A 22,717-nucleotide genomic window follows, 5' to 3' on the forward strand; every position below is an offset into this window, starting at 1 on the left:
TAATACAAGGGATTAAACAGCAAGGTTCTACTCTATAGCACAGGGAACTATGTTTAATGTCCTAGGATAAGCCATAATGGAAAAAATATTAACAAAAATGTATGGGTATTACGGAGTCACTTTGCTGTACAACAGAAATTAAAACAACACTGAAAATCAACTATAATTCAATAAAAGTAAATTTAAAATAGAAGGGATTATTATATTACCCTTAAAAAATAAAATTATCTTAACGTAGTATTAAGATAGTGAATATTTTTGGCTCTACAAACAGAGGCATCCAAAAATATTTGTCAAAGCTTGTTTCCTAGGCTCTCTCATTCTTATAATTGCCAATCAGCCCATTAAGCTGTTGATGAGAAGTGAATAGGGAATTTGAATCACAAAGCATATTCACTTCATAATGAGAATAAATCATTGAAGATTGATATTTACAATATTTCATGGAGCCTATAGTGCATATTTTCTGAAATCTGGATGTCTTTTTAAAATCACAGTATCATAGATTTGATGAAATTGTGTTAAATTACACTGCTAAGTGTATTTTAATCTATCTAGAATGGCAGAGCAATTCATACTAGGTAAAATTATTTCTCCATATCTTTAAGACAGATCTGTAGAACTCTGAAAAAGGCAGAATGAGCATCAGAAAGCCCTAACATAAGAACTCTCTGATTTGCTACCCAAATACAAATACCCTCTATCCAAAACAGGTCCGTGTGCACATAAATAGCACAAATTTGAGGGCCAAAAAAAGATGAGTTATCAAACATTTGCACACAACTAAGCCCCACAAGGTATTCAATTATCATTAATAGAATATTGAAAGTTAAAATGTTAGCCACTTAGTTGTGTCCATCTGTTTGCAACCCCATGGACTTTACTATCCATGGAATTCTACAGGCAAGAATACTGGGGTGGGTTGCCATTCCCTTCTTCAGGGCATCTTCCTGACCCAGAGACTGAACCTATGTCTAGCACATAATAAAATCTTCAGTTCAGTTCAGTTCAGTTCAGTCGCTCAGTCATGTCCGACTCTTGGTGACCCCATGAATTGCAGCACGCCAGGCCTCCCTGTCCATCACCAACTCCTGGAGTTCTCTCAGACTCACGTCCATCAAGTCAGTGATGCCATCCATCTCATCCTCTGTCATCCCCTTCTCCTCCTGCCCCCAATCCCTCCCAGCATCAGAGTCTTTTCCAATGAGTCAACTCTTGGCATGAGGTGGCCAAAGTATTGGAGTTTCAGCTTTAGCATCAGTCGTAAAATCTTAGATAAGGAAATTCACCAGTAGACCCAGTGGCATAAAAAAAATTTTCTTTAGATTTAACTAACATTAAATCTAAATTAAGCCCACCAGGGCTTCCCTGGTGGCTCAGACAGTAAAGCGTCTGCCTGCAATGTGGGAGACCCAGTTCAATCCCTGGGTTGGGAAGATCCCCTGGAGAAGGAAATGGCAACCCACTCCAGTACTCTTGTCTGGAAAATTCCATGGATTGAGGAGCCTGGTAGGCTACAGTCCATGGGGTCGCAAAGAGTCGGACATGACTGAGCAACTTCACTTCACTTCTTCTTCAACTAACATAAAATTATCTTTGTCATATTTGGGTCTGATCAATTTATGTATATTATTGATACTTCACTTAATTATAAAAACCATACTATGAGGTATGTATTACCTGTTCCATAGATGTGGTAACTGAAGCTCTGAGAGCTTGAATGACTTGTTCAAAATTCCCAATACAGAGAGTAAATGACTAGTTAGAATTTGAATCTAAGCTCAGTACACCTTCCACAGCTCCCAGAACTGCATGCCATTGGCTGAAGGATGACATATTTCAGACTCACGAGCCAAGACAGTCTCAGAAGTCCCTGCTCATCTAGTTCAGGTCATGAAAAGATAACTTTAGAATTTGAATTTAGAATCTGAAAAACAAAACACACACACACAGAGTGTGTCCATCTGGATTCCCTCAGAGACTCCTCATGTTCATTTTCTAATCAACTTTGTGCCCTTGCTATACTGAGGGGTAGAATTGCTGTGTCATTTGGTAAAATCTGCCTGCAATCCGGGAGACCTGGGTTCGATCCCATGGTTTTAAAGATCCCCTGGAGAAGGAAATGGCAACCCACACCAGTATTCTTGCTTGGAAAATTCCATGGACAGAGGAGCCTGGTGGGCTATAATCCATGGGGTCACAAAGAGTCGGACACAAATGAGTGACTAACAATTTCACTGTGATAAACTGCTATTTCTACATTGCAACTGGAAAGCGACAACATCAGAAATGAGGACTAATTGTGGAATAACTTATAATGGTAGTTATAAAATAATAAATTACACTAGGAAAGCAAAATAACGTGTCAAACAGAAAAAAAAAATCTAGTTTTGCATAAAATCTCTAGCACCTTTTTAGTGACAAACCAAATCTTATTAATATCTTATATTTAGTGAATTCTGACCTGTGTGATATTCTTTACTTATAAATCTCACTTAATCTCATGGCAATGGGATTGATTATTATCATTATTTTTGTTTTTTACAGATGACAAAAGGAAGAAAGAGAGACATTAAATAATTTGCCTAAGATGTCCAACATTTCTAACCCTCAAGGTCTTTTAAACCTCAAGGTCCATTTTCTTACCCATTACATTATCCTCCCTCCTGACCCTTGTGAATTGCCATAATGTAATTTTAGGATGGTAAAGCAGTGACATTGTGAAACCCTCAATGAATTGAGGGTGAAGGATGTAAGAATTCTCATAAATAGCTATCTACAATTGCTCAAAATTCTCAAACAGCATGGTATACACAATGAAAGCAAATCGTGTGTTGGCAGAAGTTAGTCCATAAAAGGAAAGAATATTATGGAAAATAAAGATATTCATGTGGGGAAATGAGTTTTAAAAAATAGCTTATGAAATGATTTTTCAATTCCTTAAGTTTTAAAGTGAAGATTTAAGTAAGAGTTATAGCATCCAATGTTCTGACATTTTGAAGAACAGAATTAGTTTTTTAAATTCCTGTGGAAGACTTGAAAGATCATGGTAGATTAATATTTTTAATAACACTGGAATGATCTCACTAAGAAATTGAAAGACTCTGCACAAGAAAATTTTTAACACCAAACACTTGGGAAAATTCTCGCACTCTCCTTTCTTCAGTACGAATGGTGAACTTCATCATCAAAACATCTGTATATAAGTGAACAAGGAGGAAAACACTTTCATGTCTGTAGGCCAAAATTAGCAAAACGCTACAATCACTTGTAGGTAATATGCTTTTGGATGTAACTGTGGGAAAACGACAGAAATGGAGGAAAGAGACAAATGCGTGAGAAGAATGGTTTATCTATGCAAAGATCCCTTGAAGACACACAATGATTACTAAGATATCTGCAAATCTCCAACGTTTACACATAAATTTCAGTACAAAGAAACACACTTTCAAAATTAATGAACCTGTAATTTTTTAAATGAAGTCTTGATAGGTAATTCAAAATAACCCAAAATGTTAAGGATCAAATGTTGGTGATATAATAATCTTATAATTAGATTAATAACAAAGGCTAGTAATTTTGACAACCAAAGGAGAAAAAAATACCATTAGTAGGAAATCTGATAATATTTAACCAAGATCAAGTCTTCATCAAGAACTAGTTATGAGCCATATGTTATTGCTTTTTTTCCCCCTCCTATCTCCTTTGTTACAACAGAAATGAATACTTATCTCCAATATGTTTATCTGAACTTTCAACAATTGAAAAATTTCAGGAGCCACCACAAGGTAATGACATAAATGTGGTTCCTGAAAAATTCACACCCACCTAAAGAGAAGAGATCTACTAAAGAAAAGCTACAGACTTTCCCATCATTCTGCCCCACTCCCACATTCTTTGCTCCAGGGATCACTCCCCTACAGCTCTTCTCTAGCTTTTAGTCCATCCTACTGGAATCATTTCAAATAACTCAGGTATTTATAGCAGCATCCATGTCACACTGCTGCTATAGGTTTGAATGATTTTTTTTTTAATTCCCATTTATGCCAAATAATGAAGAATCTGCTTGCACTGCAGGAGACCTTGGTTAGATCCCTGGATTGGGAAGATCTCCTGGAGAAGGGAATGTCTACCCACTCTGTATTCTTGCCTGAAGAATTCCATGGACAGAGAATCCTAGCAGGCTACAATCCACAGAGTCACAAAGAGTCAGACACGACTGAAGCGACTTAGCTGGCAGGCAGGAAGCAGTAGATTTCCCATAAGTTGGAAAAAGGCCTTTTTATGTTCAACTTGTTATTTTTAATTGAAATTGGGAACATATGTTCAGAATAAATATGATAGTTTTTATTCACTTTTCCCCCAGGAGTTAGAGATAGTACCTGGAATTAAAATAAATTATCCCTCATCCTATGTAGAGGTCAGTCTATTTGGCACAAGTGTTAGTCACTCAGTCATTTTCAATTTTGAAATTCCATGGACTGTAGCTTGCTAGGCTCCTCGGTCCATAGAATTCTCCAGGCAAGAATACTGGGGTGGATTGCCATGCCCTCCTCCAGGGGGTCTTCCCAACCCAGAGACTGAACTTGTGTCTCTTATGTCTCCTGTACTGGCAGGCAGGTTCTTTACCACAAGCACCACCTGCGAAGCCCAGGAAATCTACTACTTTCTTGTACCACCTCCTACCTACAGCAAAACTGCAGCTTCTAAGTGAGGAGACGGCAAAAGCAAGAGGCAGGCTCTGAACTGCGCTAATTTATCTCAACTTACTTTGTACTGACATGCAGAATGGAGAATGGGCAGAAGGCCAAGAAGGAGGCAGCTAAACCCCTCAGAAGAGCTGAAAAGGAGAATCTAGCTGAAGAGCAGAACCCACATCAGTCCTCCCAGCTCAGTCCACTGGGCTTGCTAACCACAGTATGTTCTTAATTTTTCTTTCCCCAGAGCAGAACTGAAAGGGGGAAGGGAAAAATAGAGAAGAACATCAGACATTTCAGCTCCAGTTGTTTTTCTGTCAAGGAATTTAGGTATGGTTCTAAATGGAAATCCAATCCACAGCATCTTTAGCTGCTGCTGCTGCAAAAGAAAATCTCATCTCCACAGGCTCCTGCCCTATACACATCAGTGTCATTATTTTATGAAGACATCGCTCCAGATTCTGTAAGAGAGCTGGAGGTGATTGATAATAATTAATATATCTCTTCAATTACAGCCTCTGACAATATTGCTGATAGACATGTCATGGGTAACATTACATAACAAAAGATCTGCTGAAAGTATTTTGTTATATGACTATTCCATCACTTATATTTCTTGTATCTGCTATTCTCATTTCTCCTACCAGGATTGATGTAACTGCTTCCAGTGTCATTTTCAATGGACCAGTTGTACCTTTAGAACCAAACTGTCACAGACCAGTGCTAGAATCATGTTCAGCACTTCATATTTAGATTTTCAAGAGAAGATGTATTTGACTCAAGTACAAACATCACCCAATATGGAATATAGATGCTATACTTTCTTTAGTGAGGCCTGGGATTAAGGGAGTCTAAATTATAAACCCATATTTTTTTTTTTTTTATGAGAGAAAGTCAACTCTATTCTTTTTGGAAATTTAGCTCCTAACATACGTTTGGTTCTCAAGTAGAAACACAGGCATCATTGTATATTTCCTACACTAATCCGATTATAATGATTTCTATATTCAACGATGAGCCACAACTGTTTTTAATCATGCCTTATTCCCCATGGTACAACTCACACAATGCCATGGCATATATGCTAAAGAATAGCACAAATGTATCTGTGTACACTAATGGAATACCTGACAATGCAAGCAATTCATTCTCAAAACTCAAATCACTCTTTGAAAGGGCAGAAGCCACAGATTTGAAACCAAATGAGTCTGTCACATTCTTTCTTTTTTGAATTTTTATTTTATATTGTAGTATAGTTGATGAACAATCTTGTATTTGTTTCAGGTGTATAGAGTCACATTACTATTTTGTTTGGCTTTATCTACCAAAAACTGGATAATTCTAATAAAAAGTATTCACCTTAGGGCCTAAAATTATACTCTTAAAATTAACAGGATAATTACCCACTTTGTATTTCTGTTTTACTCCAAAGACACAACCTTTGTCTTCCAATTCCCACAAAGAAATGCTAAGAATTTGATAGAGAAAAAATGTATCAGGTTGAAAGCTCCCTACATTCCCATGGGTCCCAGCATCTAAAAGCCAGATTGAGAACCAGGGGTCTGGTTCTGCAAAAGCCATTTAATGCCTCTTTTCATTGGTGATTCATATACACTTACATAAGAGTGCTATTAGACATGAAGTTTTAACCTGAGGTTGATGTAAATCTGTAGAATTAGTTTAGTATGTTCAATTAAATATTTGGAAAGGGCTAATGAGATTATAGTGTAAATTAGGGTGAAATTTTTGTTGTGCATGCTCATCTGGAAGATTTTGTTTCTTAAATTTTCAATATTCTTCAAAGAGAAATATTGAAAGAGATCCTAAAAGTTTGGGGGGCAGATATTATGAAGTATCACAAATTAGATGGCTGACACAAAAGAAATGTAATGTCTCACAGTTGTGGGACAGTAAGTTCAAAACCAAGTTGTCACAGTATTGGTTCCTTCCTAGAGCTGCAGAGGGAAATCCATCCCATGTCTCTTTCCTAGCTTCTGATGGTCTCAGATATTCCTTGGCTTGTAGATGATGTATTTTCTGTGTCTTCACACTGTCCTTCCTCTGTACCTATATGCCTTGGTATTGAAATTTCACTCTTTTGTATACAGACCAATCATATTGGATTAGTGGGCTTCCCAGGTGGCGCTAGTGGTAAAGAACCTCCCTACCAATGTAGGAGATGTAAGAGACTAGGGTTTGATCCCTGGGTCAGGAAGATTCCTTCCTGGAATCTTCCAGGGGGGCATGGCAACCCACTCCAGTATTCTTGTCTGGAGAAACCTGTGGACAGACGAGCCTGTCAGGCTATGGTCTACAGGGTCACAGAGAGTCGAACACGACTGAAGTGACTTGACAGACACATACAGACACATTGGATAAGGACTCACCCTAATCATTTCATGTTAACTTGATCAACTGCAAAAACCCTATTTCCAAATAAGGTCACATTTAGAGGTACTAGGGCTTAGAAATTCAACCTCCATGGGGAGGCACAATTCAACACACAACAGGGATTAAGCTATTTTCAAAATTATTAATAATCTATTCAATGTAGAAAAATGTTTTCTAAAGAATTATTTTGCCACTATACAACATCACTCACCATTAATAGACAGTGTAGGGGCAGATCAGTGATTCTCAACTGGTTGAGGCTTGGGAAGAGTGGGTGAGCAGATTAGGGAAGAGTTCTTAAAGCAGAAAATCATGGAGGGATGACTGATATCTAGAAATGAGTATCAGAATCAAAGTCAAGTGTGTTTTTAAAATTGTATACAATATTAGAATTTTATATTTGAAATATAAAAAATAACTTTCTAATATTAAAGATAGAAATTAAACCTCATTAAAGTATTGTTGGCTGGTGGGAATAAATGAAAGATATTTCTAATCTTCCCTCATCTATGCCCTTCCTCCAGAGATATCAAACTATGGTCTGGGAGTAGGTGTAGGGTAGGAATCAACATGACTGTGTCTATCAGAGAGAGTAGGGCATTTCAACACTGAAACACTCTTCAGTTCAGTTCAGTCCCTCAGTCATGTCCAACTCTTTGCGACCCCATGAATCACAGCACTCCAGGCCTCCCTGTCCATTACCATCTCCTGGAGTTCACTCAAACTCACGTCCATCGAGTCGGTGATGCCATCCAGCCATCTCATCCTCTGTCGTCCCCTTTTCCTCCTGCCCCCAATCCCTCCCAGTATCAGAGTCTTTTCCAAGGAGTCAACTCTTTGCATGAGGTGGCCAAAGTATTGGAGTTTCAGCTTTAGCATCTGTCTAGGAACTGCTCAATTTTGAAGGTGTCTTCCTTCCTCTCCCCCTCTTTTTCACTCTGATAATGTCTGAATATATTTGTTGGTCAAAGACAATCCAAGTTTACATGATCTCAAGGTCCTATAGGCGAAGGAGACCAAAGATTCTCTAGTGTCCCCTGGATCCTTATGTTCTGACTAGCTGCTAACTCTGCTATTTTGATTGCTGATGACTGAGGCACACTCCGGCACTTTGGAGGGTTGTAGGTGTGTAGGCAACACTCCTACACACCATCACAGAAGCTCTGCCACACATTGGGAATATCCACAACTGCAGTGTTTCCTGGAGTGGGAGTTGGTGACCTCTGGTCTGAAAGCCAACTTTAGCCTATTATTTTATTTTGTTAATAAAGTTTTATTGAATAGCACAGCCAGCCAATTCAGTTCTACATTGTCTATCACTGGTTTGGTGGTACAAAAAGAGAGTTGAATAATGTTAACAGGAACCACATGACCTCAAAGCCTAAAACGTTTACTTTCTGAGCTTTTTTTTTTTTTTTCACTTTCTGAGTTTTAGGAAGGAAACTTTGCTGCTCTTTGATCTTAAGGTTAGCGGTCTTTACTTGTATGCCCAAGAAGTTTTTCTAGTACGCACACGCACATACACACTCAAACATACATACACATATACCCAACTACACGATCATAGTCTTGTTCATGGACTCCTTAATAATATCTAGGTATTTCTTTGACACTCTTTCCTGGAATTTCCACTCCAAAAAAAGGACAAAAAACACAAAGCGTAATTCTTTGCTTTACCGTAGTCTCACTCTTCTATAATTCACAAGCACAGATGTAGACCTTCTGTTTCTTTATTATATCCTGTTCTTTTATTCACTCCAGTCATACTTTAAAAAAAAAAACAACAAACCCTCTACTCTCTAGTAATCCATGTCATCCATGTCTCCATGTCTGGCTCTTATAAATAAGGACCAAAATAATTTGGAAAATGCTTTTCTCCTTTGAGATTGTCTGGATATCACCTTGTGTTCAAAAGAGCTGACTTTGAGATTCAAAGCACATCAATGACCTTTGTGTTCCAGGAAGAACCCATTCTCTAATATCCTAAGGCAATAAGCTTTACCTCTCTGCATTGGAAGTGGAATACTGAAAGGAAGCATGATTTGAGGCTGACAAATACATTGGTTTAATATCACAAAAGTATTATCACTATTATACTGATGTGCATGATGATGACTTACTCCTGACCCATTAGTCCTTTAAGAGTGATCTCATATTTACAGTGTGTATGCCACTCTTAAGTTTCTGGCATCAGAATATAAGCATGTTCATAAATCTGACTATATCAGAAAATAGGAACTATAGCATTCTCCTACATCAGGACAGCCTTCACTCCAAGTATTATCCCAGTTTGGCCCAACTCCAAACCCAAACTAGAAAAACTATTTCAAAAATTGTCTTGTAAAGCTCTTTACATTTTCTTGTTAGGCAATTGTAGCCAGGCTTCTCCTCTATACGTATCTCAATAATAACAGGAGTAGTGCCGCTGCTCTAAACCTCTGTGAAGGTACATGGAGCGTTGTTTCATACTTAGAAATTTTAACCTATACATAAAAAGTAGTGTAAACCCTTCCTTAAAAGTTGGGAAGTCAGCCAACCTACCAAAGGAGAGAAAATATTTGCAAATCATATATCTGATAAGGGGTGACTATTCAAAATATGTAAAGAACTCACGCAGTTCAACAGCGTAAAGTCCAACTAAAAAATGGGCAAAAGATCTGAAAAGATTTTTTTTTTTTCCCAAAGAAGACATACAGACAGCCAACAGGCACATGAAAAGATGTTTAATGTTACTAGTCATTGAAGAACTGCAAATCAAACATGTCTTGCTGCTGCTAAGTCGCTTCAGTCATGTCCGACTCTGTGAGACCCCATAGACGGCAGCCTACCAGGCTCCCCCATCCCTGGGATTCTCCAGGCAAGAACACTGGAGTGGGTTGCCATTTCCTTCTCCAATGCATGAACGTGAAAAGTGAAAGTGAAGTCGCTCAGTTGTGTCTGACTCTTAGCGACCCCATGGACTGCAGCCTACCAGGCTCCTCCATCCGTGGGATTTTCCAGGCAAGAGTACTGGAGTGGGGTGCCATTGTCTTCTCCAAAATATGTCTTAGAATGGCTTTTTATCAGAAAACAGGAAATAGCAAGCTTCATCAAAGATTTGGAGGAAAGGGAACCCTCTGCTGTTGGTGAGACTGAAAATCAATGCAGCCACTGTGGAAACAGTATGGAGGTTCCTTTAAAAAATTAGAACTAGAACTACCATGTGGCTCAGCAATTCCACTTCTGGATAGTTATCCAAAGGAAATGAAAACACTAACTCAAAATGTATATGCACCCCCATATTCATTGAGGCATTAATTATAATAGCCAAGACATGAAAGCAACCTAAGTGTCCATCGTGCCCATGTATGGATGAATGGGCAAAGAATATATACATACACACATATATATACACATATATATATACACACACACATATATATTTGAATATTATTCCACTATAATAAAGAAGGAAATCTTGTCATTTGAGACAATATGGGCAGAACTAGATGGCATTATCCTAAATGAAATGTCAAGTAGAAGAAGATAAATACTGTATGATCACACTTTTATGTGAAATCCAAAACAAACAAACCCAAACTCAAAGACACAGAGAATAGATTGGTGGTTGTTAGAGGCAGGGATGCAGGGTGAGCAAAATGGGTGAAAGTGGTCAAAATGCATCATCTCCCAGCTGTAAAATGAATAAGTTCTAGGAATGTAATGCACAGAATGGTTATTATGGCTTATAATATTGTATTGTATATTGAAAGTTGCTAAGAGGATAAATCTTAAAAGTTCTCAGCACAAGGAAAAAAAGTTGTAATTTGTAAGGTCATGGATATTCATCAGACTTACTGTGGTGATCATCATGAAATATATACAGATACAAAGTCATTATGGTGTACTTCAAAACTAATATAATGTTATATGTCATTTATATCACAATTAAAAATAGAAAACATTGGGATAACAGGTTAGAAATATGTATTTATGTGTATATATTTATGTATAATACTTCACAAAATAATGATAGCTTCCACTTATTGGCTGCCTAGAATGTTGTTAGGTTCTCTGAATCCATGTATTATTTCATTTATGCTCATTATCTTATGAAGTAGATATTATTAATTCCATGTAACAAATAAGGAAACTGAGGCCAACTCACCTTAGAGGGTGCCAGTAGTCACAGGGTAAATGAGAAACAGAGCCAAAGTTGAGTCCAAGTTTATTTGATGCTAAAGTGTAATCCTTGGGAATACTTATCACAAGCTGCTGACATTTGATAAGATGTGATGAAACAGATATTTTGGGGGAAAGGACTCTGGAAAGGTAAATCGATGGAGGAGAAAGGAAGGATGTCTCTTGTAGAGCATCCATGGCTCTAGACATTCTTAGCAAATAGAAGGGCATTACAAAGCATAGGACAGGGGACATCTTGGGAAATGGAATGCCTCAGAGTGGGTCTACCCTCAAGATTTTCATTTCTTATTACTTTTCTAAATTGACATCTATTTCATGCACAAGGATTTGCTAAGCTAATTAGACAAGTGACTAACATAGATCCATGATCATATTCAGCAGATGGAAATCTCTTCTCCCTAAGCACTATCTATCCTTCTCTGATGCATTCAAATAGAGCAGTGGTATACTGGTAAATTATCAGGCAACTCTCCAGAAAAAACAAAAGCAAACAAACAAAACCCCCAATCTGTAGTCTTTGCTATTTTCCATGTTATAAGTAATTTCCCTCATGATCAGTTTTCATGAACAGGTCAACACTCAGTGCAGAATTTGAAAGAGATGTACATGACTGGACCTTGAGAGATGGCATGAGCCAATCCAGCATATCATGGACCTAAATGAAATTCTAAAGTCATAGTTTTCTAACATTTAAAAGCATTATTTTTCATTTCTATTTTTTCCCTAAAGGAATATAGACTCCATGCAATCAGGAATCTTTTCTGGTTTGTTTGCCCTTCAATCATCAGAACCTAGAACACTGGCTGACATAGACGTTCAATGAATATAAATGAAAGACAGCACAGCTATGAAAGTGAAAGAAGGAAGAAAGCTAAATGAAATCTAAAAAAAAAGAAATCTCTGGCAAACACTTTAATATAAAAAATGCAAATATATGTTCTAGTATGGATTTATTTTATAGGTTTGAATTTGTAATATTTACTTAGATAGTCAATTGATAAGAAAATAAGGTTATTGGACTGCACATGAAACTTTGAAACCAGTAGCTACAACTGATAGTTGTAATCAGATTTCAGCATGAGTATTTAATTTATTTCTGCATTTATTTTGGTTGCTAGCTAGAAAAATATCCTGATTTACACAGATGACTAGTGCATTTTTTTAAACACTCAGTTTATAATCTCATAAGTCTCCAGCAAACTCAGAATCTTCAAAGAGGAGTAGTATATATATATATATATAGATAGATAGATGTATATGCATACATCTATATATATATTTGCAATTTGAATAACTAGCACTATCTCAGAATTGTATTTGATGAATGATTTTCTCAATAAGTTTACATTTTTATTGATATATAATATGTATGCATATATAGAAGATATATGTATCTTGTAATATTACTAGACATTCAAAAATGTCATTAAAGAATTCATATATCTCAAGGGCCATCTCTACAAGATATTCACTTGGAGTTTTATAAGAATCAAATTTATTTTATTTTTCATATTGAATCCAAATTTGGTTTCAATTTTATTGCTAACTTTATAGGTAGTTGTAAATGAGATTAACATGACAGGATAGCATTTTCATATTGAGTTCCTTCAGCTTATTAAAAATGTCATCAGGAGATATCAGCAAGCACAACTGTGTTTTAGGAGAGGCTTTGTTAATGGTCCTATTATCAGAAAGGAAAAATAAAAGCTTTCTTTTCTCATTTGAAAGATTTGTATCAGCACTCAGCTTTAACAGAATCAAATGACTTCAGTTGAGAAAGAATCTTTGGAACCCATCATGTTATTCAAAAATAATGCTAAAAATTCTGCACTATAAAGAATATACCTTAAAAATGTGTCAATTTCTATCACAAAACCAAATACTGGAAAGATGCTCATTAATAGGTGTAACAGCAAGTCATTGTCTACACGACATACACAATTATTTGAATTCATTTTGATAACTTCTTTTACACAAATAAAAACCCAATATGGTTTTTCTTGCCGTTACTTTCTTAATACAAATTGAAATATCAATATATATTTTAATTAATTTATGTTTTTAATTGAAGGATGATTGCTTTACAGAATTGTGTTGGTTTCTACCAAATATCAACATGAATAGATAGGTATATATATGTCCCCTCCCTCTTGAACCTCCCTCCCATCTCCCACCCCATGACACCCTTCTACACTTTTACAGAGCCCCAGTTCGAGTTCCCTGAGTCATACAGCAAATTCCCACTGGCTACTTATCTTACATTTGGTGATATAAGTTTCCATGGAGAGTGAAACATCAATATATTTCTGACAACTGATTTGGAGGCATATTTAAAATTAGCATAAAACACTTTTCCCTGTTGTATGTGTTTTTAAGTGTTTTACTCAGTATTATATATCCTTTGTATTTTTTGTATGGTCCTATCTTATCAATAAATTTGTGCAATGCACTGTATTCATATCTTGAAACAGTTGAATTGCAATGATTTCACGTAATTCACTTTTTGAAATAAAAATTCTTTATGAGCGGCTTCTTAGTGTCATTTTCACACTGTATTTTAAAGTAATGGCAATAAGTGTATGTTCATTGTTTGCTTATCTGCCACGACTGCTGCAAAATCAATAGTATAGTGTTGAATGAGTCTTTTCCTGATATCTTGTGCTTTTTTCCTTACTTACAATGTGGTAACTTCAAATTGTGCTATAAATACTTTTTATTGACATTTACATTTTAATATACTTTTTCAAGAACATGAACTGGTGATTCAAATTGTACTAAAAGATGCTGGGAGACTTATTTTTGCAGTCAATCTTTTATTTCAGAACTTCAGAGCTTGTCAGAATTCACAGCACAAAGAATACTACAAATTTTAATTTCACGAACACAATGAGGACTTTGTGTAGAAGGCACTCACTATATTTGGGGCTGGTATAACTTGACTTTCTCATCTGATCCTGATCATTTTTAGGGTATTAACCATGAAATTGTATTTTCTTGTGAAACTTCCTGTTTTTAATTAGAGATGGATTTCTAGTTTGAACAGCATTTATTTCACCTCAATTTTAACAATTACACTTATGTGTATATTTAATTTAGGCAAGTAACATCTGACATACAATATGGTCATGATGCAGTGTGTAGCGATCACCTGGTATTGCACAATTGTCTAATAAGCCGTGATAAAAGCGTGAGCTGAGCAGATGTGCCTGAGCTTTGCCTGGCATTTAATGGAACACAGGACACATGTGCTGAACTAGTGAACTCACTTGTATGATTTACATAAGCAGATGTATACAGGCTTCAATTCAAAGAAAGACCAAAGAAAAGGCCTTCCTTCCTAATCAATTATATGTCTGAAGAAAGGTCAAATGTATGCATAAATAAACAAAAGGAATGGCAACCTGAAATCTGCATGAAAACAAACTCAGTGCAATACAGTTTGCTTGATAATCTCCACAGTGCAAAAACATGACAGGTAACACATTTCTGTGTTTGTTGTTTTGTTTTGAGCTTTTGCTTTGGTTTTGGTTACAACTTTTCAAATAATGGAATAGAATTTGTAGTTGGGCTAAATGTGAAACTTTATAGAAACATCTTGCAGAAACCTGAGGCTTCATAGAAAGCAGTTTGATAATGCTGATAGATCTCAGAAATGCCTAGCCCAGATTCAAACATCATCAAGCTGTTAGGCTTGCCACTTCCTAAAGGAAATTACATGCTGAGAAGAGGAGTAAAGGGAATGGAAAGGAAAGGATAGAAAAGAGGATGAGAGAGAAAGGAAAGGTGGGAGAGAAGAAGAGGAGACAGAAGGAAGCAAGGGAGGGAAGGGGAGCGAGAAAAGAGAGAGAGAAGGAGAACGGAGTGAAGGAAGAGGAAGAATGAGTTTTGATCTGATACCTTGTGATCAGTTATATTCACACACTCCTAAATCTCTACTTCCACTGCCTCTTAAGTCCCCTTCCTCTCACACTATCCAGTTTCTCCCAGGCCTGTTACTTGTCAAAGCCCCCACTTTGTGATCTCTCCCCTCCTCCTCTGCTTCCCAGAGCTCCTAGCCTCTTCCTGAGGCACAGCTTGTCTTTACCCACAGATAGCCCAACAGAAGAAACCATGGCAAGTGTGTTCTTTGGTAGACTAGTAAAGAACTAATAATTCATATGAAGTTTCAGTTAATCATGCCAGTAATATGCATAATATGAATATATGTCTATAGGAAACATTAATTAAATGCTTCTTGAGCTCCTACTTTCAGGAGTATTAAAAAGATTTTAATGACCATTTATTGGGCACTTACTACATGCCAGACATTGTGTTAAGTGAACTGCATACATAATCTCTTTTATTTTTTACAACACTAGGAGATAGAAAACATAATCCTCTTTTATCATGCGGGAAAATTTTGGCTTAAAAATGTTTAACAGCCTAAGGTCAAATGGTAAGTAAAGGCATAGGGAGAGATTTCAAACTATGTCTGTATGATTCCAAAATCTATGTTAATAACCCTTAAATTCAATACCTCTTCCTTCAAACTTACTCACATAATCTCAAATTCAATATATTTCTGACCAATTAATTGTCTAGTAGTTACATTTTTTTACCCGATTTATCCATTGTTAACAGGCTATTTTTTTTTTTTCAAAAAGGTGCTTTTCTGAATCATTATTTTAATTTCATTTACCTGCCCAATGTAGTAGAAAGGACATCGTGACATAACCTTTTATAAAGGCTGACAGATTTCAAACTTTATACTTAAAACCCAGAATTTTTAAATCCTGCAATTATAATAGTCTCAATTGGAGAAGGCAATGGCAACCCACTCCAGTGTTCTTGCCTGGAGAATCCCAGGGACGGGGGAGCCTGGTGGGCTTCCGTCTATGGGGTCGCACAGAGTTGGACACGACTGAGGTGACTTAGCAGCAGCAGCAGCAAACCAATAAGAAAATTTATCTGTGTCTGTGCTTCACCAGAAAAAAAATCTGAGCTTTTTTCATTTTGAATAGTCAAGTGAAGCTTTTGCCAAGTAATACTAGGAAAGCAAAGCAATCATAGATTAGTTAAATCTCTTTGTCTCTCCGTGGGAACATGGAAATGGACACACATCCACAGGAATGTGGCTGCCTTCATGGCTACATACATGCATATGCACACGCACATGCACACCCTTTGCACTCTGCTTCTCATTCCCTCATTCAGCTTTCTTTGCCATAAGATTCTCTCCCTCCTGTCTCTTTAATCTGGGAAGAGCTTTCTAAATGACCTCCACACAGTGGAACACTGCCAAGGTTATCCAATTGATTCAAATACTCCCCATTATCTCCATATAACCAGCAGTCAGGGATGCTGTGAGTTTCTTTTACCTTCTCAAACATCCTGCACACAATCATTTGTAAGTATTTTCCATAGAACTTCCTGTTCGGTAGAGATTAACCTCTTGAAATTGATCAGCAGTCAGTCCTTAGTGCTGCTGTTATTAACTGTGCCTCTCATTTAGTTCAAATCATAGTATGATGTTATTTTGAAAACAGGAGAAAATTCTGTCCCACACCCTCATTTCACGGATGAAGAAACCATGGCTTATTTTAGCCTAGAGAGGTAAGATGCTAGGAATGATCAAGACTGCACAATGGAAATGGAATTAGAATAGAGTACTACTGGCAGAGATAATATTCCCAAAAGTCCACTCTTCACATTGCGGTATCTGAGACATATTGTCCATAAGCTGAAATGTCATCTTTTTCATTAATACATGTGCCTATAATCTGACTCTCATGTATTAGCTATAATTTCATCAGACAACCAACTTGAGCAAATGAATTCTGTGTCTCATTTTGTAAAATGATTTTATCCCTCCTTTATTATTCTATGATGGATATTCTTTCACATTCATATAACTTTGGCATGATACACTCATGCTGTTTTATGAAAAAAATTCCATACTTTGGAAGAGACTATTCTACAATCTTGATATAACCAGTGTCACCTGGTTAATGAATGAGTTAATAAAGTATACAAAATGATCGCTTCTCTTCTCTACTTTGTGTATATCAAAGTTGAGGCTGCTACAAGTATTTAGAGTACAATAATTATGATTGTGTCCTCTTGTCAAAATATATTCAAAGCTTAACAAATACTGATGTGCAAATCTCAGTGGGTCTGAGTTGGAAGCTTTTTTGACCAAAAAAAAAAAAAAACCACTCACTAAAGTAGACTTCTCATAAAATCCTTAGGGTTCCTTAGTCTCCACTGAGAGAAAACATCTATAATAACATTTTTCTTTCTATTTCTGGCATATATGATTAGGATCATAGCTAGACTATGAGTTATTAACTTAAATTCTATTCTCTCCTAATCCTCATTGTTAAAATTTGTGTGGCAATCAACAGTCCAAACACTGCCTTGTGGTCTTTAATCTTTCAGAAGAGTACTATATTTTCATACTAGGGCAAATATTTTTCTGGCTTATAACCTAAATTTTTATGGCCTATGTTTTATGTCTGCATGCTGTCGCTCAGTCATGTCTGACTCTTTGCAATCCCATGGTCTATAGCCTGCCAGTCTCCTCTCTCTATGGGATTTTCCAGGCAAAAAAACCTGGAGTAGGTTGCCATTTCTTACTCCAATGTTTTATACCATGGACAAATTTTTTCCTTCTATCTTTTAATATTGCTTTTGTTAAATCTAACAGAGGATAATGTTTTTATTTATCATTAGTCTACTTTTAAGTAGAAATATTCTCTCTCTCTGTCTCACACACACACAAATACACACAGTTCTCCAGACTCAACCTGTGATCTGTTCTCTCTATAAAATAAGCACCATGCTTGCTACCAGGAAATAGTCACGCTCTTTTGCAACGTAGCATTACTCCCTGACCTGAATTCCCGGGTGGCTCTGTGGTAAAGAATCCACCTGGCCAATGCAGGTGATGTGGTTCCATCCCTGGGTAGGGAAGTTTCCCTGCAGAAGGAAATGGCAACCAACTCTAGTATTCTTGCCTGGAAAATCCAATGGACAGAGGAGCCTGGCAGGCTACAGTCCATGGAGCTACAAAGAGTTGGACACAACTGAGCACCCACGTGCATTGTGCTATGCTTAGTCGCTCAGTCATGTCTGACTTTTTGCAACACCAAGGACTGTAGCCCGCCAGGCTCCTCTGTCCTTGGGGATTCTCCAGGTAAGAATACTGGAGTGGGTTTTCATGCCCTCCTCCAGCTATCTTCCCAACCCAGAGATCGAACCCAGGCCTCCCGCATTGCAGGCGGATTCTTTACCTTCTGAGCCACCAGGGAAGCCCAAATCTCAAGGTTATCTTTTGCAGTTTGGCTGTAATTCCTGTTTAAGACTGCCTGAGAAGTTTTCCAGAAGTATACAGGACTTCAAATCTCACGTTTCCAAGCCATACAGATAAATTCACCCCCAATTCTGCCCTTAGCATCATCCAAAGGGATTATGTGGAAAATCATGTCCTGTTCCAGTCTCCCCTTCAACTGAGGGAAATTTTGAGGTCGACAAGCCCTATCTTTGCCTAAACAAACAATATTCTGACTCTTCTACTGCTCTCACATGTCTGTATCCCTTTCAGAGATACAAGTAAGTCTTCTCTGCTTCAGATCTTTCACTCTCTCTTATATCCCCCCTCCTATGAAGCATTGATTCCTAAAGAACCTAAGCAAGTCCCGGCTTCAGTCTCTTTCCTGCCCAACCTATCATTTACTCTAGCCTCTGACTGTCCACCTTAAGAACTCTTTCTTACAAGCAGTGGATACTTCTTTTACATCATAGCCTAAGTCCTATCCACCAAAGGTTCAAAACAAATTCCTATGTTCAGACCTGCTGAAATATGGACTCTAGGACTGTTAATTCATAATTCTCCTGTGTTGGATTTCCCTGCTTTATTGATCCTATGACTTCTTTTTAAAAAGTTTATCCTATCACTGTACCTAAACATCCTTTAATATATTTCTAAGAAAGAATACAAGGAAAAACAATTTGTTTCTGAGAATTTCCAGGTATGAAAAGTCTTTATTTCAACCCTCATGTTTGATTGTTAGCTTGTTTCCGTTTATATAGGATGGACCCTTTTTTTCCTTTGGTATATGAAAATAATTGTTACATTGTTTTCTAACTCAATGTGCTGCTAATAAGAAATCAAATAATATTTTCCCCTAATCTTTTATATGTAACTAGTTGCTGATGGTTTACTTTTCTGTTTCTCCCTTTGAGCTTCTAGGTCCCTTTTCCATCTCTGGATGTGATAGAGGCTGCTAGTTTCTCACCAATATACAGTCTTCCTTTCTTCCTTTTGTAATAGAATCTCTCAGATTGAACAAAACACATGGCAGTCCAAACTAAAGACTATAATTTCCAGCTTCCTTTGGAGCTGGGGTGACTATCTTTGGGCCAACTGAATGGGAGTAGAAATTAAGTATAGCTTCTGGAATGGACCGTGAATAGAAACAGAGATAGTCTCACTTTTTATTTCTCCTCTTCCTGCTGGTGGTAACACAGATGTGATGTCAAGAACTCAAGCAGCAATCTTCAACTAATAGAGGAAGTCACATTTTAAGGATGACAGAGCAATGAAATAAAAGGAGCTTGGGTTCTCAGAATCATGAAGCAATCATGCAGCTTGTGCTTGGACTGATATAAAAAAGAGAATTAAATTTTCATCTGTTTCAGCCACTATATTTTTGTCTTTTGATTTACTTAGGTTTTTCCTTCCCTTTTCTATTTTCCATCTCTGTTTTTTGTTCCAATTCCAGAAAGATGCCCTCAACTTTATCTTTAAAACCTATTGACTTTTTTATTTTAACTGTTATATATCTAAAGCCCCTTTGCTTTTCTTTTATTGTTTGATTTTTTGTTTTCAGAACCCTATTTTACTGTATAGATACAATGCTTTGGGTTATTTCTCTGAGAGTATTATGGTAGAGTTTCCCCACACACACAGAGTTTTATTTTTTTATTTCATTTCCTAAGAGTTCTGTTTTACAGATTAGCTTTTTCTTTTTTTTCATGTCAGATACATTCCTCCATTATCTGTTGACCTTTCCTGCCCACTTTTTAAATGCTTAAGAGTAAGGTATTTAAAACACTCCCAGGATGTTCTATGTGTTAGGATGAGAATTGTTAACCATTGAACTTTACTATAAAGTGATTGAGTAGCAAGCTAAATTTTTCCTGGACAATCTCACTGATGTCAGGATTTAGAGTTTTGTATTTTGGGTGTTGTGTTTTTTTTTTTTTTTTTTTTATTCTTTTAAAGGCAATCCTGACTTTTTTTTTTTCTCATAGAAATGCTCTCTGCCTTTTACCTGGAAATAGAAAGTGGAGGAAAGGTGGCATCCTGACTCCGCACTCCAGAACAGTTGGGAGAGAACTGACTACTCCACATTTCAATTCTCAGATATCAGTTAATCATCCTATTTTCAGCACTAGACTTGACCCTTCACCCAGCTGTGACTGGAGTACCTGAAGTCAGACAATTTCCAGTTCAGTTTCTAAAGCTGAACCTCTCATCATGAATAAAGGTTGTGGATTACTGTGTTGGGAGTGAGTGGAGAGTAAGAATCAAAGCCACCGAGCTGGGACATTTGAGAAGGTGACCCAGGAAGTCTGACTGTCTGCATGCAGACTCTCGCGTTCATTGCCAGACTTCTTTCCTGCCTCCCAAGGTGGCTGGTGCCTTCTTTCTGGAATTCTACAGAACAAATTTAATTCCTTTCAGAAATATTTTTCTCTGCAGCAATTACTTTATTCCTTTCTCATCTTGCCTAAATTGGATTCAGTCCTCAGTCTTCTATCTCCCAAAAGTTCATTGCCTGCTGTTGCCTTCTCTTCTATTTTTTCATGTGTTTTTTATGTTTTGGTGTGTAATTCCTTTACTTTTGCTGGTGTTTGGGAAGTTAGAGAAATGTGTTTAACCATCCAGATGACCTTGTGCACATTTAAGTTACCTTTGTGCAAAACATGTTACATCTATGTTATTCTGGTGTGCTTTAAATGGCAAATCCCCTAGCTTATTATGATAATTCCTTCCCAGCACCAAATACAGTCCTTATATTTAGTGTCAATAGAGAATTAAAACAAATATAGATGACTTTTTTTTTTACCTTTAGTGAACTTTTCCAGAAAGTACAAATCCCACTTATAGTACAAGCTACAGATATTTATTTAAAAAGAAACCAGACTTTTTTTTTTCCGTGAATAATCAATTTCACATGCATGAATTTGTTTGCAAATTTGCTTACAACTGAAGATAATATTGGCCAAAGGAATACACTAAGATGGATTCAAAACAACAAAATTTCCAAGAAAACTTCCTGTTTCATTACCCCTGTTCCTTTAGGTCAAGCCCTTTGGGTAGTGGGAGAAAGTCAAAGCTACTGTTTTTAAAATACCTCTAAGATATAAATCGGAGAAGGCAATGGCACCCTACTCCAGTACTCTTGCCTGGAAACTCCCATGGATGGAGGAGCCTAGTGGGCTGCAGTCCATGGGGTCGCTAAGAGTCGGACACGACTGAGCGATTTCACTTTCAGTTTTCACTTTCATGCATTGGAGAAGGAAATGGCAACCCACTCCAGTGTTCTTGCCTGGAGAATCCCAGGGATGGGGGAACCTGGTGGGCTGCTGTCTATGGGGTTGCACAGAGTCAGACACGACTGAAGTGACTTAGCAGCAAGATATAAGTAAGTCCACTGGAGCTTCCATAACAAGGCATGCCTGATTTTTGGTGTTGTCCTAAACCTCAAGTTACTACCCAGTCACAAAAGCTGGTAGAAACATGTCTGCCCTTCTGGAATACCAGTTCCAATGTAAAATCTTGCATGATCTTCCAATGGATAGACCTTGCCATTGCTGAATATCAGTACAGGGAATATTCATTCTCTGATGAATGGAAATTCATCCTAGAAAATGACATCGTGGGTTTAACAGTTGCTTGGTGTAAGAAAGTCACTAACACTGAATTTCTGTTAGTGTTAAAATTCTATAATACTTTGTATCAAAAGCCACTAAAAGCTTATACCACATTTTATCCATATTTTAACTTTTTAGCAATTCAAAAAATCTGTATTTGTGTCTTTTCTTGAAGTTGGGTTTGTTTTTTCTAATCCCTTTTCAAACAACATGCTCTGTGTTTCCATTTGTTCACTCATTGGACATTATTGCACCTCTCATTCTTCTCTTAATTATTCAAGTCTATTCATTTTAATTGTACATACCTTAAATACCCTTCTAGTTCACACACTCACCTGGTTTTGATCAGAGCACAGAACTATGCTGAATTTGCCTATCCTCACCCTTTTCGCTTCAGAAATCATGACTTTCTTTTCTCTTCTCCTCCAACTTTCCTCTCTCAAATTGGCTTCTGGTTCCCTTGGAATCCAGTCAGTTTCTCATTCCAGTTGGAAAAATGTCAGGATTATTACTCAGATACTTGGTTT

This window comes from Bos taurus, chromosome 3 (assembly GCF_002263795.3).
Source record: "Bos taurus isolate L1 Dominette 01449 registration number 42190680 breed Hereford chromosome 3, ARS-UCD2.0, whole genome shotgun sequence".
Lineage (NCBI taxonomy): Eukaryota > Metazoa > Chordata > Mammalia > Artiodactyla > Bovidae > Bos > Bos taurus.